Source organism: Narcine bancroftii, chromosome 11 (assembly GCF_036971445.1).
Source record: "Narcine bancroftii isolate sNarBan1 chromosome 11, sNarBan1.hap1, whole genome shotgun sequence".
NCBI lineage: Eukaryota > Metazoa > Chordata > Chondrichthyes > Torpediniformes > Narcinidae > Narcine > Narcine bancroftii.
In genome coordinates this window covers 85346576-85363183 of record NC_091479.1, presented here as the reverse complement: position 1 = coordinate 85363183, position 16608 = coordinate 85346576, and the positions used below count along the sequence as shown (strand labels likewise).

The following is a 16608-nucleotide window of genomic DNA, read 5'->3' as shown; positions in this document are numbered from 1 at the left end:
CCATAGGTGCTCCGTGGTTAGTAAAGGATTACTTAAGGTGGCATGTGAGTGGAAAGGAAAAGGTTGAGAACCATTGAGTTAAAACAGTAACTGAAACATGAATTTAATTGGAAATTAATTGCATACCTGCAGGCCAAAATAACTTGAGTGCTAATAAGGACCAAGTCATGCCTAATGTTGGTTTCAAGTCTTTTTGCTTGATATGCCAAATGATTCTCTTTAGAGGTAAAAATGTATCAACAGATGCATTATTCATGGTGCTCCTATAAGTTTCATGGTTTAATCTTAAGTGAATATTGGTGTCCAATGACCTGGCTTGAACATTTGGTCTTCCTAAGTGAAGAGAGCTGAAAAGCTGAGCAATCAAAAATCCAGGTAACATTGCACATACTGATCAGAACTTTTTTTAAAACATAGTGTATCAGTTACATATTGATGGAAAAATATCCCTTGCAGTTTAGTAATCACCTGAATCACAGATTCTTACAGGCACACAATTATTTTGATCCTGTGCTAGTGGGAATTCAGCCAAAGAAGAGATCACAAGTCCTCATTCATTGGGAAATTACATAACTTCCAGCCCTGGCCAGTAATGCATCTGCCAAATGTGTTTACATGCCACGTACTGCAGACTCAACAGTTATGACTCCAGTAATGCCCTGGAATGAATGAAAAAAAATAATTGAGGGTCAGCGGCAATTATCATATCCAATTAAAATAAGCAAACACCACAGAGCAAATTTTTGCCACTATCTGGCATGATAATCTTGCCTTCCAAGGCCCTGGTCTTCTATGAAATGGTTTCTGGGTCTCTGTGTGTAAACCTCTTGTGATCTGTTTTCTCCTGTGGAAGTGTGAATCCCATCACAATACATGACTACTGCTCTAGGTGGAGATGATCTTTCTCTCTCTCTCCTAGACTGTGAAGCACGTGGACCTAATATGCTTTGCTCCCTAAGCTCATCATATTGAAAGAATCCAAAGTGTAGAAAGAACTGTGTCATGGAAATTATTCAGCAAATTGTTGTCAACAGGAAATGGACTCCTGGGTGTAATTAGTGAGCTTTGACTAAAAACAAAATCTAGCCAAAACCATGCTCAACCCTGCTATCCTGGACAGTTTTCTTAATCCATTGAAATCCAGGAGTTTGGCAGCTAAAGGAAAGAAATGAAGTCTGTAGGTGCATGGTTCCACATTCTCAAGCCTTCTTCCTGATGGGAGGAGGAAGAAAAAGAGTGTGATATGTATGTTGGGGTAGTGGGAGATTTAGATTAAGTCCATGGAGGGGAGAGGAGTTTGTTTCTTATGTTATTACCTTTTAGATTCTTCCAATCTTGAGCAGATTGGCTTGAGCATGCTGCAATCATCTAGTAAGTAGGTTTCAAATTTCTTGAGGTAAAGAGGAGACATACCAAACTATAGTTGCAAATGACAATTACAGAATTTTAACTGCCCTCCCACCTTCAGATCCCCGATTTTCAGAGGCCAGATATATTTTTTGCAGCTACATACAGGTAGTCCCAGACTTACGACCATAATTGTGACCGAAGGGTCGGTTGTATCTCAAAATGGGCGTAAGTTGGAATTTTGCCCGCGCACGTGGAGTACTGAAGTCTTAAAGCAAACTTTTAATCAAATCTTTTTTCATCGTAGATTTGACAATAACAACTTAAAGCTTTCTGAATTTGTCGATCAACCTTGGTGAATCTTTCCACATTCTGGTCCATGCTTACCTTTTAGTTGGTGTCCCGGGATCCATGGGCTGGGTGTAGCCCTCTTGATTCCTGTGCACATGCATAAGTCTCCAGTTGGCGCACATGTTGGAGTTCAGTTGGTGCATGCACGAGACTTAAACGGCCCTTAACTCTGAACTCCAATATGCAAACCCAACACACATACGTCATCTGAAGACTCACACATGTGCACAGGAATCAAGATAGCTACAGGAATCAAGATGGCTACAGGAATCAAGATGGCTACAGGAATCAAGGTGCCCTGCCCAGCCGACTAACAACGTAACTGCACACATTTTGGCTCTTACTTGCCCTGTATCCCTGTTATAGTTTGTCAAATACAACATAGACCACATAATTTTTTTTTTTAATTTTTAAATTTGTTTGTATATGCGGATGGACATAACTTACATAGGTCACAAGTCGGGGAGTACCTGTACTTTTAAAGTTCAATGTACATTGGTATAGGCCAGTGGTTCTCAACCTTTTTCTTTCCACTCACATACTACTTCAAGTGTTCCCTATGCCATAGGTGCTCTGTAAGGGATTACTTAAGGTGATATGTGGGTGGAAAGAAAAAGTTTGAAAACCACTGTTTTTATCGTACCTAACTGACTCGTTATGTGCACAGTTTCATAACTCCAAAGGAAATGGGCCAATGACAATTTTTCTCAAGCAAAATATTTCAGGAACAATTGGGTCTAGAGCAGTGATTCTCAACCTCCTATTCGACTCACATACCACCTTAAGCAATCCCTTACTAATCACAGAGTACTGACAACAAAGGGAATACTTAAAGTGCTATGTGAGTGGAAAGAAAAAGATTGAGAACCACTGATCTAGGATTTATTTCTTATAGTTTCTTGTTAGACTTGTATTCATGGCTGTCTCATTTATCATAGCATCATCCTGTACATCAATGACATTTGATATCTTAAGTTCACGATATCTTGAGTGATGCAGTAACAGGAATGGAAGGCCTGCATTGATTGCTTCTTTTGTTCCTGTTCTGAGCACATCCTTTGAAGTTGCTCTGGGGATTCTAAAAATGACCTTTTTTTTTGCAGAATCTCTGTAATATGAAGCAATTATATTTAAGGTAACATCAAAAGAAGTTTAATTTACAAGTTTTCAGGACATTCCACTCACATTATAGCAAATTAATTACCTTTTAAACTGTAGCTATTGTTGTAATGTAGGCATCCAATTGGTATGTAGCCAAATCCAAAAAAAATGACAATGTGCCACATGACACAGTTAGTGTAACAGTTAGCGCAATGATGTTACAGCACCAGCGACCGGGATTCGAATCCAGCACTGTCTGTGAGGAGCTTGTACGTTCCCCCCCATGTCTGCGTGGACTGCCTTTGGGTCCTCCCACCATGCAAAAATGTACCAGGGGTGTAGGTTAATTGGCTGTAATTGGGTGGCAAGGGCCTGTGGGCCAAAAGGACCTATTACTGTGGTGTATGTCTAAATTTAACAAAAACTCATCTAATACCTTAAAGTAATATTGATTGAGGAGAAATGATAAGCCAAAGAACAAGGGATCATAAAATCTATTTAAAATAACATGAAAGGATATTTAATCCAAATAACATCAGTCTACAAGTTGTGTTCAATTCTCTGGGGTGGAACTTTAACCCACCACCTTACAACTCAGTGTCATGGATTCTATAAATGATCCAACATTGGCACTGGTTGATACAAATACAACACATTGTTTAAACATGCAAAATTGATATTTCAGCCACATTCTGCAGTTCATTGCAGCAAGTCCCTGTTTTGCAAACATAGTTGACGATCTGAAATCTCCTTTTAAGATAATGTTACATTGGCAAGGTAACCATACCTCTGATATCAGAAACCACACAGAACTGTCCATCAACCCTTAGGCACCGGCCAGCTTCTCCACCCTGCTAATTGTTCTCGCCCACCAGCTGGAACATGCACTGTCATTGGGTGGCCCTGTACATCACATCCTCTGCCCAGTAGAGCGGGATATTTAAACCTAAAAACAACATTGTTCACTCTCTTTGCCATATGGTCAAGTCCTGCACTCATTCCAGGTCATTGTCGCCACGTTGGACGCCATCTGGAGGGGAACGCAGGAAAGGGGCTAGCAACCCTTAAGATGACCAGGGTATCACCGGCAACCCAGTAGATACCAGTATTGTAGGCACAGTCTTCCGTTTACTTGGGGTTAGAAGCTGTGTTTCTTCCCTGCAGGTAGCCAGTTAGGGCATCTCATCAGGAGTAAGAACCCCCTGCCTACAGGTCGTTACTTCCAAGATGGATAAGGGTTCATACACAACCCTTTGTCGCTTACCCCTCTCCCCAGTCGGGATTTCAAGGGAGAGTACAAACCAGTAACCTCAACATGTGTTGGGGGGTGGGGGGGGGGGAGGTGGTGTGAAGCTGTTTGTATTTGAACTTGTTTAGCCTAATCTGTGTGTTGGCGTTGGAGCCGATCAACTGTGTTTGCTCTGGGACTGTACATGTTGCACCGCACTGTGGCCAGACTCATTTGCCTCCTGTATCCAAAAGTGAACCCTTTCCACACCATACAGATAACAAGATTAGATTTTCAACTTATATCTGTACGATGGATCCAACTTCCTGTCACCGAAACTGTGGGATTTTCACTTCCATTATTCTTCCTCTCATTATGAAGCCCTGATGAAACCAGGCATGCTTCAACTAAGCTTCTAAAAGGACATGTTAGTTTATGAAAATGGCAAGTGGCCAGTTAGGACCATCTGCAAAAAAGGAAGAAAAGTATCCTTTGGCACTGACCGATATTTATCAGTCCACCAACACAGCCACTGGAGATAATCCCAGTTAAGAGAAGGTCCTCCCCTATAATAAGAGGTAAAAACGGAGTCACTATTACAAGAGGCTTAATACAGAATATTAATGCGAGTGAGACCAAGATCATGAAAGTAAATGACAGGCTGATCTTTTTATGCCTAATAATGTAGGGTCTGAGGAAGCAGAGCAATTTAAAAAGTGAATAGAAATGTTCAAGATACATCATCTCTCATAAACTGGCATAAATAATGGTCTGATCTCTGTGGCAGCAGCATAATGGGAGAAAATTGTAGTGTTCAGCTCCCTGATTTTGCACAGGCAAATTTACAGCACAACTGGGGTTTAACAGCAATGACTGGAATACTGCACAGAGGATATTGTGATGTTTGGAAGCTGCACGACCATCACCTCTTGTGTACTCTTCTCCACTCATCAATCACACTGTTGAATTATAATGGATCAAAGCAAGCATTTTGATAAAACGTCACAAATTTGAGCGACTTTTTCTTTTAAAAATATTTTTAAATTGAGTCTAATATATAAACTTGCCTTCAAAATTCAATGAGATATATAACCAGTCATCTCATATACAAAATGTAAAGAAAATCAGAAAGAATAATTGTAGAGCTCATCGAAAGAATCAAAGACTTGTTGATCCAAACCAAGGCTTTTATTAGCAAAAGACCGGAGCTCTTCACAGGTGGCCGACCAGTCCGGAATGATCCGACCTGGCTAGGGACACAACCCTTTAAGGCCCAGACAATAGGCGTGGCTTAGCTCTCAGCCAATCGCTGTAAGCACAGTCTAGATACTGTAACTATATACACTATGTACATTGGTGATAGATCTGTACTATCACAATAATATAACCACGTTATTTGAAAAACAAAACAATTAATATATTCTTAATGTAATCATTAAACTCATTTACCAAATTGTTTGGGCAAGAAAAGTTTTAAAAAAAGAAAACCTATAAAACTAAAACTAATCAACCCCCTCCCTCTAATCAAGGTTACCGCTGTTGTACAAAAAGGAAGTTTTGAATCAGGTAGGTACCTCCAGGCGTCAGACGGCGAACTCTCAGACTCTTCCGAGTTCTTCATTCTTCCAGTCATAATAGTCTTCCAAGAATGGGCTCCACATCTTAACAAACTGAAATGTTCTATCTTTAATATTGTATCAAATTTTCTCCAAGCTTAAATAAGACATGACATTAGGTGCATGGGTAGGTGAAGAATCATCCTTCCATTTCTGTAAAATTACTCGTGTGGCCATCAGCACAGTAAGAACTGAGACCTTTTCCTGAGTCGCAGGCAGAGCTTCATGTGAGAATAACCAAAGAGAGCAATTAAAAGACAAGGCTCTATTTTGATTTTTAAAGAACATGGAAAATAGTGATGTCTTTCCAAAGCCTCTAAATTTGGGCATTCCCAAAATATGTGAGTCAATGAAGCTTCAAAAGTTTTGCATTTCACACATAGTGGACCAATATCTGCATAAAAACCAAGATCACTTTGGAGCTACTTAAAACAAATGCCGATTGATGTAAATTAAAGTAACCAGATTAATTTGGGCAATGGGAAAATGCCTGCACTTCTTTCTGAAACATTTGTCATGTTGGTTGGCAATCCAGCACCATTGCCCTGAAAATTTTGATTTTTTTAAAAAATAGCAACTTCACTTTAAGAAGATATGTTGGTTTCTTTGCGTGCTTGCACTTTCAATCTTTGCATGAGTGATCGATTGTGAATAGCCCATGCTGTATGATTGGGTGCAAATCAGAAAACCAGTTCAGTTTATTTCTGACCTTGTACCACCTCTGACAGGTCAATGCAAATGACCTAAAGGGAAAGCAAATCCACCCTGCCGCCCACTGATGGTGCAGGGATCCTTGGGATGTAACCCCTGTAGTTTTCCCTTTCGCAGAGACTTACAGTTTCGTACTAGTGTACCTCAGTACAGTAATAAATGTGACAACAATCACCATTTTCCTGTACTTTAAGAAATTTGAGGGAGTTTCTTTCCCTCAAGTTGCACTTCTATTAAAAAGTTTGTGAAACTGTTAAATTCCAACAAAATGAATAGCAATTGATTTAATATCTCATTTGCAGTGATACAAATTGTACCTATTAATATTTCGATTGAGAATCTTCATTTTGATGTTTGAATTTTCAGTTTGTTGAATCTATTATATCTTCCCCATACCACCTCGTTCCATTGTTATTTCTCTCTTACATGCAGTTTAAGGTGGTATATTGATAGCCAAAGTTAGAATTAATGAAAATCAATGTGATGAGTTAAAGTGATAATTTTTTGGAATCAAAATTAATCAAAGGTTCAACAATTTTCCTAATCAATATATTGCAAGGGAACAAGCACCTTTGAAGATAGGTGGCTGGTAAAATAACTACAATGTAGAACAACTCAGAAAATATTTACAGAAATCACAGGAATGGATTAATTGCCCTCAAAAATTGAAAGAAGTTATTTATTTTATTTATAAGCTGCAAACATCCTGATCAGAAAATGCATTTTATCATCTTTCAAATGCAATCCGAGAAAGCATAATTTAATTACAGAGATAACAGGAGGCCAAGGTCTTTATCTTTCATTGGAAATTGCAGTAAAAAAAAAAATTCTTAAGTACAGGAAAATGGTGATTGTTGACACATTTATTACTGATTGGCGAGTGGTGAGAGGAAGATATTACTGTGGTATGAACAAAAATCTTAGTACTTTGATGGAATTCTTTTTGTGATAGTAAGGGCTGGTGTAAGAAATACTGTAAAAATTCCCTGTATCCAGAGTTCAAGCAACCAGCAACCCAACCAACTGGCAAAAACATCGAGGAAATAAATAAATAAGTAAATAGATTGAAAAGAAACACTATAGAGAGTGTGCAGAGGAGGTGTGATGATGTAATGGGGGGTGTATTATACTGACTGCTTCTCATGTATGGAGTTGCTTGCTATTGGCTCTGGCTGTGGAGATGCTCCACCCGACTGGTATAACAGATGGAGATGCTTTCCCATTGGCCAGTAGAGTAGTGGCTAAGAGTCTGTCAATAAAAGCCCTGTATTAGTATAACTTTTGTCTGGTCCATGTCTATGGCTTATCAATTTTATTAACAGACTCTCAATCATGGATACTTCCCTGAAACTTGGAAGACTTGAAATAGATCAAAATGCCACCCAAGCTGGAGAAATTTTTCACCACTGGCTCCAGTGGTTTGAAGCATCCGTGCGAGTGAACAATGTTGTGCAAGACGCTGTGAAGATGGTCTAGCTTGTGGCTCTCCTCGGAGAAGTACCTTGCTCCGTGGTTAGGGACATAGCCATGTACCAGAATGCACTGAGTCTCTCAGAACCTATTATGATATGCCACAAAATACTTTGTTTCCAAGACATCAACTTCACACCCAAAGACAACAAGCCAGAGAGAGTGAAGATGCTTTCACACTCACACTAAAAGGGCTATCCAGAGCCTGTGCCTGCGTTGCTGTCACAGCCGAAGTCCACCAAGAATCCTTAATGTTGGATGCATTCATAAGCGGATTGAAGTTGGGGTCCATCCCTTGAGAAGGAAAGAGGTGCTGAAGGGGCACCGCCGAAGACCACCCACAGTGATGATCCACTGCTGAGTGCCACTAAACTGCAGCACAGAGGCCACTATAGAAGTTGTTACTTCTGCAGATTGGCGCTGCAAATACGCTCACATTGCCCTATACGATGAGCCAATTGTGCCAACTGCGGAAAACAAGGGCACTGGGCCAGAGCCTGCTGGGCACAAGAGTCCTCATTTAGCTCATGCTGTTAGTTGAAGAGAGGGAGGAAGAGGCGCACAAGTGCTGCTAATAAGCAGGGGCACCGCCATGAGTCTGCTGTGTTGACTTAGGGAGCCAACGATTCATCTAACGCCTCTTCTTCCAAAATCGTGAGTGGAACTGCCAGTGACGAGGTGAGCTCTGACAGATCACCGCCACGGGGAGACCCTGTTCGGGCTGAAACATTCCACAATGAAGGTGAAGGTAAACTGCGAACCTGTTGATTGTTTGTTTGATTCGGGCAGTATTGACAGCTATACCCACCCTACAACCGCAAGCTCCCTCAACCTTAACCTGTATCCACCTAAGCGCAAAATTTCTATGGCTTGTTCTGGACTAAAACGAGGCATTACAAATAGCTGCAGAATAATTCTGAAAGTACAGGGAAACTAATACAAAGATTTCAAATTACACGTACTACCCAGTCTGTGGGATCCAATGATATTAGGGCTAGATTTACAGTGCCAAATGAAAAGTATTGTTCTGGCATTTAACAGCCCACTACCATTGATAACGGTGCCACAAGAGGCTGTTTGTGGGTTGTCAACCCTTAAGATTAAACCTCCGCCTCTTTTTACCAATCTAACCCCTGATTGTAAGCCTATAGCTGTAAAGAGTAGGTGCTATAGCAAAGAGGACAAATTCTTTATTAAGAATAAAGTTAGTTATTTATTGAGAGAAAAAAATCATTGAACCCAGTACAAGTCCTTGGCATGCACAAGTTGTAGTCATCAAAAATGGCGAGAAATGTAGAATGGTTGTGGACTACAGCCAAACTATCCCCTGCCACGTATCTCAGACATGGTAAACCAGATTGTACAATACAAAATATACTCCACAATTGATTTGAAATCAGCCCACCAATTCACAAGGATGAAAGGCAGTTTATTGCTTTTGAGGGAGACGGCAGAGTATTTCAATTTAAATGGGTCCCTTTTGGAGTTACCAAGGGTGTTTCGGTTTTCCAAAGAGAAATGGATAAGCTAGTAGATGCTCACAACTTGCAATTGATTTGAAATCAGCCCACCTATTCACAAGGATGAAAGGCAGTTTATTGCTTTTGAGGGAGACGGCAGAGTATTTCAATTTAAATGGGTCCCTTTTGGAGTTACCAAGGGTGTTTCGATTTTCCAAAGAGAAATGGATAAGCTAGTAGATGCTCACAACTTGCAAGTTACTTACCTTTATCTGGATAATGTTATTATTATGTAGCAAGGACTTAAAGGACTTAAATGTAAGTTAGAAAAGTTCCTCCAGGTGGCCAAGGATCTGAACTTGACCCTTAACAACGACAAGTGTGTAGACCGCACTAAACACCTGGATATACTGGGCTACATTGTGAGTAGAGGTGAAATCAGCCCTGACCCAGAGAGAATGAGACCACTCATGGAGCTTTCCCCACCTGCAACATAAAAGTCCCTCAAGCGCTGCCTGGGTTTTTTCTCCTATAATGCTCATTGGGTGCCGAATTACGCAGAGAAGGCACAGCCACTGTTTAAAACAACTAGTTTTCCCTGTCTGAAAAAGCCCTCCATGCTTTTGAACACATCAAACAGGGTATAGCCAAGGCGACAACGTCAGTGATGAGGATTTACCATTCCAAGTGGAATCTGATGCGTCCGATTTGGGCTTTAGCAGCAACACTATATCAAGCAGGTAGACCTGTGGCCTTTTTCTCTCGGACATTACATGGGCCGAAGGTCAGGCAATCCTCTATTGAAAAGGAAGCGCGAGCCATTGTGGAATCCATTCGCGATTGAAGGCACTTTTTAGCTGGAAAGAAATTCACATTACTGACTAATCAAAAGTCTGTTGCCTACAAGTTCAGCACAAAATTGAAGAACAAGATTAAAAATGTTAAGATCATGCGTTGGTGAATTGACCTTTCTGCTTATGATCACGATATACTCTATCACCCGGGAAAGTTCAATGACCCCCTCCCGGACATTCTTTCTCGCATGACCTGTGCAAGTCTGCACCTGGACCATTTGAAAGGCCTTCATGATGAATTATGTCACCCAGGGTGTGATAATACGGATTCTATCACCAACGTGTATATGTACAGATGGTAGTGTAGGATGACTGTGATTGGCTGAGAGTGTAGCCACACTTATTGGCAGGTCTTAAAGGATTGCTCCTAGACAGACCAGGTCATTCTGGACTGGTCGACCTATTTGTGATATGCTCCAGTCTTTTAGTTAATAAAAGCCTTGGTTTGGATCAACGTCTTTGGTTCTTTCAACTCACTATACACAGGGGTCACTCGATTTTATCATTATGTTAAGTCCCTCAATTTGCTGTACTCAATAAAAGACATCAAAAAATTGACTAGTGAGTGTTCAGTCTGCACGGAGTGTAAACCATGCTATTACAAACCTTCCACTTCTATGCTGATTAAAGCATCTAGACCCTTCGAACACTTCAGTATGGATTTCAAAGGACCTCTCCTCTCAAACAATAAGAATGTCTCCTTCCTTAACATCATTGATGAATTTTCTCGTTTTCCATTTTCTTTTCCATGTGCTGATGTTTCTGCTAGTACTGTTACTAAATGTCTTGACATGATTTTCAGTATTTTCGGTTATCCTAATTTCATTCATAGTGACAGAGGATCAGCTTTCATGAGTACAGAACTTAAGCAATACCTTCTTGATAGGGGAATCGCTACTAGTCATACTACAAGCTTTAACCCACAGGGTAATGGTCAGGTGGAGCGTGGTAATAGTACAATCTGGAAAGCTATCACTCTTGCACTGAAGTTAAAGGTTTCCCCACCAGCCACTGGCAAGACGTGCTGCCAGGGGCATTACACTCTATTCATACACTGCTTTGTACAGCTACCAATGAAAGTCGTCACCAACGTGTTTTTACTTTCCCTAGAAAATCGAAGATTGGATCAACCTTGCTGACTTGGCTATCTGAGCCCAGAGAAGTATTATTAAGAAAACATGTTAGACTCAGCAAATCAGACCAGTTTGTAGAGCGTGTTCAACTGCTTCATGCTAACCCACAGTACGCTCATGTTGCTTTTCCTGATGGGAGAGAGGACACTGTTTCCTTTGGAGACCTGGTTTCACCTGGTCTGCAGTCTGCTAGCCCTTCCACCATTCTGACACCCTCACGCCCTCCCCACCATGAGAAAATCAGTTACTTGATCCATTGCCCAAGGAACAATACTCTTCACATGAGAATGTCTCCTCCTGCTCTCCACTCCCATCTTCAGCTGGTGTGAAAAGTCCTTAGTTAGGAGATAAAGCTCCATGCCTACGTCCCTTTTCGCAGATCTGCTCGTATTTCTAAACCTCCCCAGAGACTGTTATGACCATTTCTAGTCGTAGACACAATTACCAAGGCTACTTACTGTTATCTCTGTAGCCTGTTTTCTGGTCTGTGTTCCAATTAATTCTGGTTTTGTTTTGTCCTGCTGTCACCCTTCATCTCTGAAATTTTTAACCTGCTTGTTTTTCCAGCCTTCACTTTGATCAGATTAATATTTATTAAAATTTGTTGATTTTTGTGGGGGGAGAATGTGGTGATGTAATGGAGGGGTCTATTATACTGACTGCTTCTCATGTATGAAGTTGCTTGCTATTGGTTCTGGCTGGAGAGATGCTCCACCCGACTGGTATAACAGATGGAGATGCTTTCCCACTGGCCAGTATGGTGGTGGCTGAGAGTCTGTTAATAAAAGCCCTGTATTAGTATAACACTTGTCTGGTCCATGTCTATGTCAGGAGGTTTGCGAGAGTGTTACCAAGGTTTCAGGGTTTCAGTTAGAGGGAAAGGTTGAGCAGGCTGGGACTTTATTCCCTGGAGCATAGAAGATTGAGGGGTGATTTGATAGAGGTATTCAAAATTATAAGGAGGACAGGTAGAGTCAATGTGGTAGGCTTTTTCCTCTGAGAGTGTGGGAGATTCAAACAAGAGGACATGGATTGAGAGTAAAAGAGGAAAAGTTTAAGGGAAACATAAGGGGGAATTTCTTCATGCAGAGGGTGGTAGGGATATGGAATAAACTTCCAGCAGTGGTGGTAGAAGCGAGATCGACATTAATATTCAAGGAGAGGTTGGGTAGGTATATGGACGGGAGAGGTGTGGAGGGTTATAGACCAAATGTGGGTCATTGGGATTAGGTGGGTTAGGATGTTCGACACGGACTAGTAGGGCCAAACTGACCTGTTTTTGTACTGTAAATGGTTATATGGTTTTCTGAAGCAACACACAAGTCCTTTGTGAAGATGGTAGCAAATATTCAGCCAGCCCAAGGGGTCTCCCTATCCTGCGTAGTAAGAGTCTTTATCTTTATTAATTTTAATTATATTAATAAGGCTTTATGTGTAAACTTGGGGGAGGGGGGGTTTATTTATGATGGTGGCAAGGTTAGAGCAATGCTGTTAATAGCGCCAGCAACCGGGATTAAAATTTAAATTAAAATTTTGTAAGATATGGGAATTACCTGATTAAAGTGTACTTTACATCACTAAGAACTACAATACTGTTATTTTTTTTCAAATTACTTTATATTTTGCAATGTCTTTTGTCTTTTAAAGAGTTTATTCTTAATGCAGGTGTATTAGTTGGGCATTATAAGAGTGTATCTCAGGCAACCAGAAAATTTGCATATCTGGAATCTGCAATCCCCAAAGGGAATACATCATTCTGAGTAATTATGAGACAATAATTTTTTCTTATTTCCTTACAACATTAAGCCCATATTAGCTCACAAAGCAACTCCTTGAACTATTCTTTACAGATTATCTTTCGCTTGGACTCTGCAATTTTCAATTTACAATGGTTCATTAACCAAACATCTTCCATGTCTTTGGGATATTCAAGCAAAAGAAGAACCCCACATACACAGGGGAGAACATGCAAACTCCACCCAAGCAGCCTGAACCTGGAACACTGGCACTGACAGGCATTTAGCTGTGCCACTATCCTTTATGAATTTTTGCTAAATTTAAATTTAATATTTAACTTTATAGTAAATCATTTACAAAGGAATTTCTAACTTGTATTTTTCTCAAGTTTTTTATATTAATATTTTAACCTTCATTTTTCTTTTAATTCCAATTTTATATAGCATCTGTCAATGCAGTTAGGTAAGGAGTTTGAGATTACTTTTTTTTTGCATTATTTGAGGTTTTTTCTAAAAAAAAGTATTTAGAATATTTAGAAAATTTTTAAAAATATTTAAAAATTAGAATATTTAGAAAATAGTATTTAGAATATAAATTATGGATATGATTTTCAATTTATGTATGTTAGTGTTAAACGGAATATCTTATTTAGTTTGTGTTACTGTCCACACCATTGTACCATTGTTTTTATTTTATTAAAATCAATACAAATATTTTAAAAAGAAAAACAAAGGAATTTCTTCATGAATCAGCATTGTTATTTCTCCTCTCCCCTTCTCCTTTATCTGTAGAAAAAAATATACTCAAATGATTTGCTTTGTATCTTCCAGTGAACCCAGATATCTCATGGCAATATGTGCCATTCTATTCAAAAGAAGCAGAAAAATGATTGCAAACCCCTCCAGCAGTAATGACCCTGGACATAAATGGTGGAGTTAAAGGTCAGTGGAAGCTCTGCCACTATGTTGTGATTCAACCTATGCATTCTATTTAATTTCTAATCTTCCTGACTACCAAAGTTAGTGACAGATTTTTTTTAATTCAAAAAATATATAATTTAGAGTTACTGCATTGTAACAGGCCCTTCCGGACCATGAGTTCTTGTCACCCAATTAACTGACAAACCCCATACATTTTAGAGAGTGGGAGGAAACCGGAGCACCCATAGGAAACCCACAGTAACAGGGTGAACATGCAAACTCCATACAAGCAGCACAGGATTCAAACCCACTGGGGCTGCCCTAGCAGAGCGCTAATGCTACGCTAACCCTATATTGTATATTAGATATAAGATTTATATAATAACAAAAATTTAGCAGTACATTTACTCTACAACGTTGCACAATCATGCCCAAATTTCTGAAATATTGCACCCCATCCCATCTTCCCTCTATGAACCATGACAATTGCCTTAAATCCCTTCACCTACTGAATTTTAAATCCTCACAGAAGACAGGCAGCCCAGAAATTAAAACATTGGGCAAAAAACAAACCATTTAAATGAAATTATGCTATACTAAAAATGTCATAAATATTTACATCATTTACACAAAACCAAAGTGAGCTTCACTCTTCTACTTATTCTCCTTTCCAATAGAGAGATTGGAACAAGATCTTTCCATCCACTAACTGTTAATTAATAGTCCCCTGTGCAAATACTGGAGCCTCATCTCTGATCTTATCAGGGAGAGGTCATCTTCTAACAGGTGCTCAAGAACCAGAAACAGTCCTTCAAATGTGTCATCACAGATAGAGAAGGTATGAACCTTTCACACCTGCTCCCGTTTACTTCTGTACTGCTTTAAGTGCAAGGGTGTGAGTTTAACCCCTGTGTTTATGCTTCTTCAGTGATGATGCTGTGATGTTTTCCCAAACTGCGTTGCTATAAAATAAGTTTTTAATTGCCACAAAATGTGATTAGCGTCACATTAATGCAATGAGGCATGAAGCTTCAAAGGACTGACTACCTGCTAAGGAAGTGATGCTTTAACCATATAACCATATAACCGTTTACAGCACGGTTGAATTGATTTCCCTGAGGTGATCCCACCACTCAGACTGGTTAGCTTTTTTATTCTGATCACCCTATTTTCATGTAATTACCATAAATATGCATATTTGGTGGTTAGTCACTTCCTAAAGCACGATGACACAAAGACTAAAACATTAATTAAAAGGTCAGGAATGATTAATTAGCAGCCAATTATTTTTATGCATCTTTATAGTATTTGCTTCATATAAAATAATAATCTGGGTTACAAATCTTCTACATAATTTGCTGCTTTCCATAACACATGTATAAGGCATATTCAACAAGAATTAAGAATTGATGGTATTGTTTCTTTTTTTAAAGATATTTTTATTGAAGTTTGCAGTAATTAAAGAAAATAAACAATACAATTATATATTGAAATACAAATTACAAGAAAAAGGAAAAAAAATTAAAACCCCCACCCCTATACAAGATTGGGGGGAAAATAACTAACATGTTGGTATCAAGTGGTGACAACCTGGAAACAGACAACACAGCTTATAATAATCCTAAAACTTTAGATTGTGGTAAAGGGCCCCATGTCATTAGGGAAATTAGTATTTGAATCTTTAATGGCATATCTAATATATTTCTAATCTTAAATAAGACATGATATAATTTTGCCATTGTGTATGTGTAGGTGGAGGGTTATCTTTCCATTTAACCAAAATTGCACGTCTGGTTATCAAAGAAGAAAGAGATAACATTTGGTTTTGAATTGAAGTCAAGGAAATGTCGTCATCTTGAAATGATCCAAAAAGAGCAATTAAAGTGCAAGTTTCCAATTTAAACTTAAGAATCACTGATAATGTTTGAAAAACATCTTTCCAAACTTTTTCTAAACTAGGGCGTCCAAAGCATATGAATCAAAGAAGCCTCAATTTTACATTTCTCACATAGAGGATTTATCTCAGAATAAAAATGAGATAATTTAACATGAAGGTAGAAATTAAACAAAAATTGCTCACCACCGGCTTATCATAACAGTCTGCAATCTTGACAATCACATCAGCATTCTGAAAAATAAAGGTTACTGTGATAATGGTGAAATCAGTTTTAAAAAATAGCAAAACATTGCATACAGAAAATAACTGATTTTGTGAATTTATTGCTACCAATTAATCAATTTTATATGCATATGAACAATCAAAGAGAGCAAAACTACAAGCTATTTATCGATTTTTCACTACTTCAAATAAGAGAAGCAACTCCCTGCATGAATCAATAATCTCTAATTTTCAGAAATGCCAAGCAGTTTCCAAGAGGAATCGGGTAAATCAGATGAGATAGGGGTAGATGTGATAGCATATTATTGCAACTATTTGAAAGCATACAGATCTAAGCCTGAGAAGATTAAAATTGCAACGTAGATTCTCACATCTTGCAAATGTCCATTTCAGATCCCCTCTGCAAACAAAATTCAATTAAATTTTGAAAATTTCAAGTGACCCAGTTATCCTTCTTCCATGTGTGGGAAAAAAAATCCTGATTTTTCCCAATTTGGTTGGCTCTCATGATTTAATTGCAATATATATTTTTTGGATTCCCCATATTGGATTAGATGCTAT

At 39.0% G+C, this 16608-nt stretch overlaps 1 long non-coding RNA gene across 1 annotated transcript in view; it reads right to left on the bottom strand.

Moving 5' to 3' along the window:
- Positions 1-522: 522 nt before the first annotated feature.
- The window catches only part of LOC138745589 (uncharacterized), a 43760-nt gene continuing 27674 nt past the window's right edge, over positions 523-16608 (bottom strand). The window contains exons 2-3 of the long non-coding RNA XR_011346352.1: positions 16009-16056; positions 523-659 (exon numbers count right to left, since the gene is read on the bottom strand). This is a non-coding gene — a long non-coding RNA (uncharacterized lncRNA). The remainder of the gene's footprint in view (positions 660-16008; positions 16057-16608) is intronic.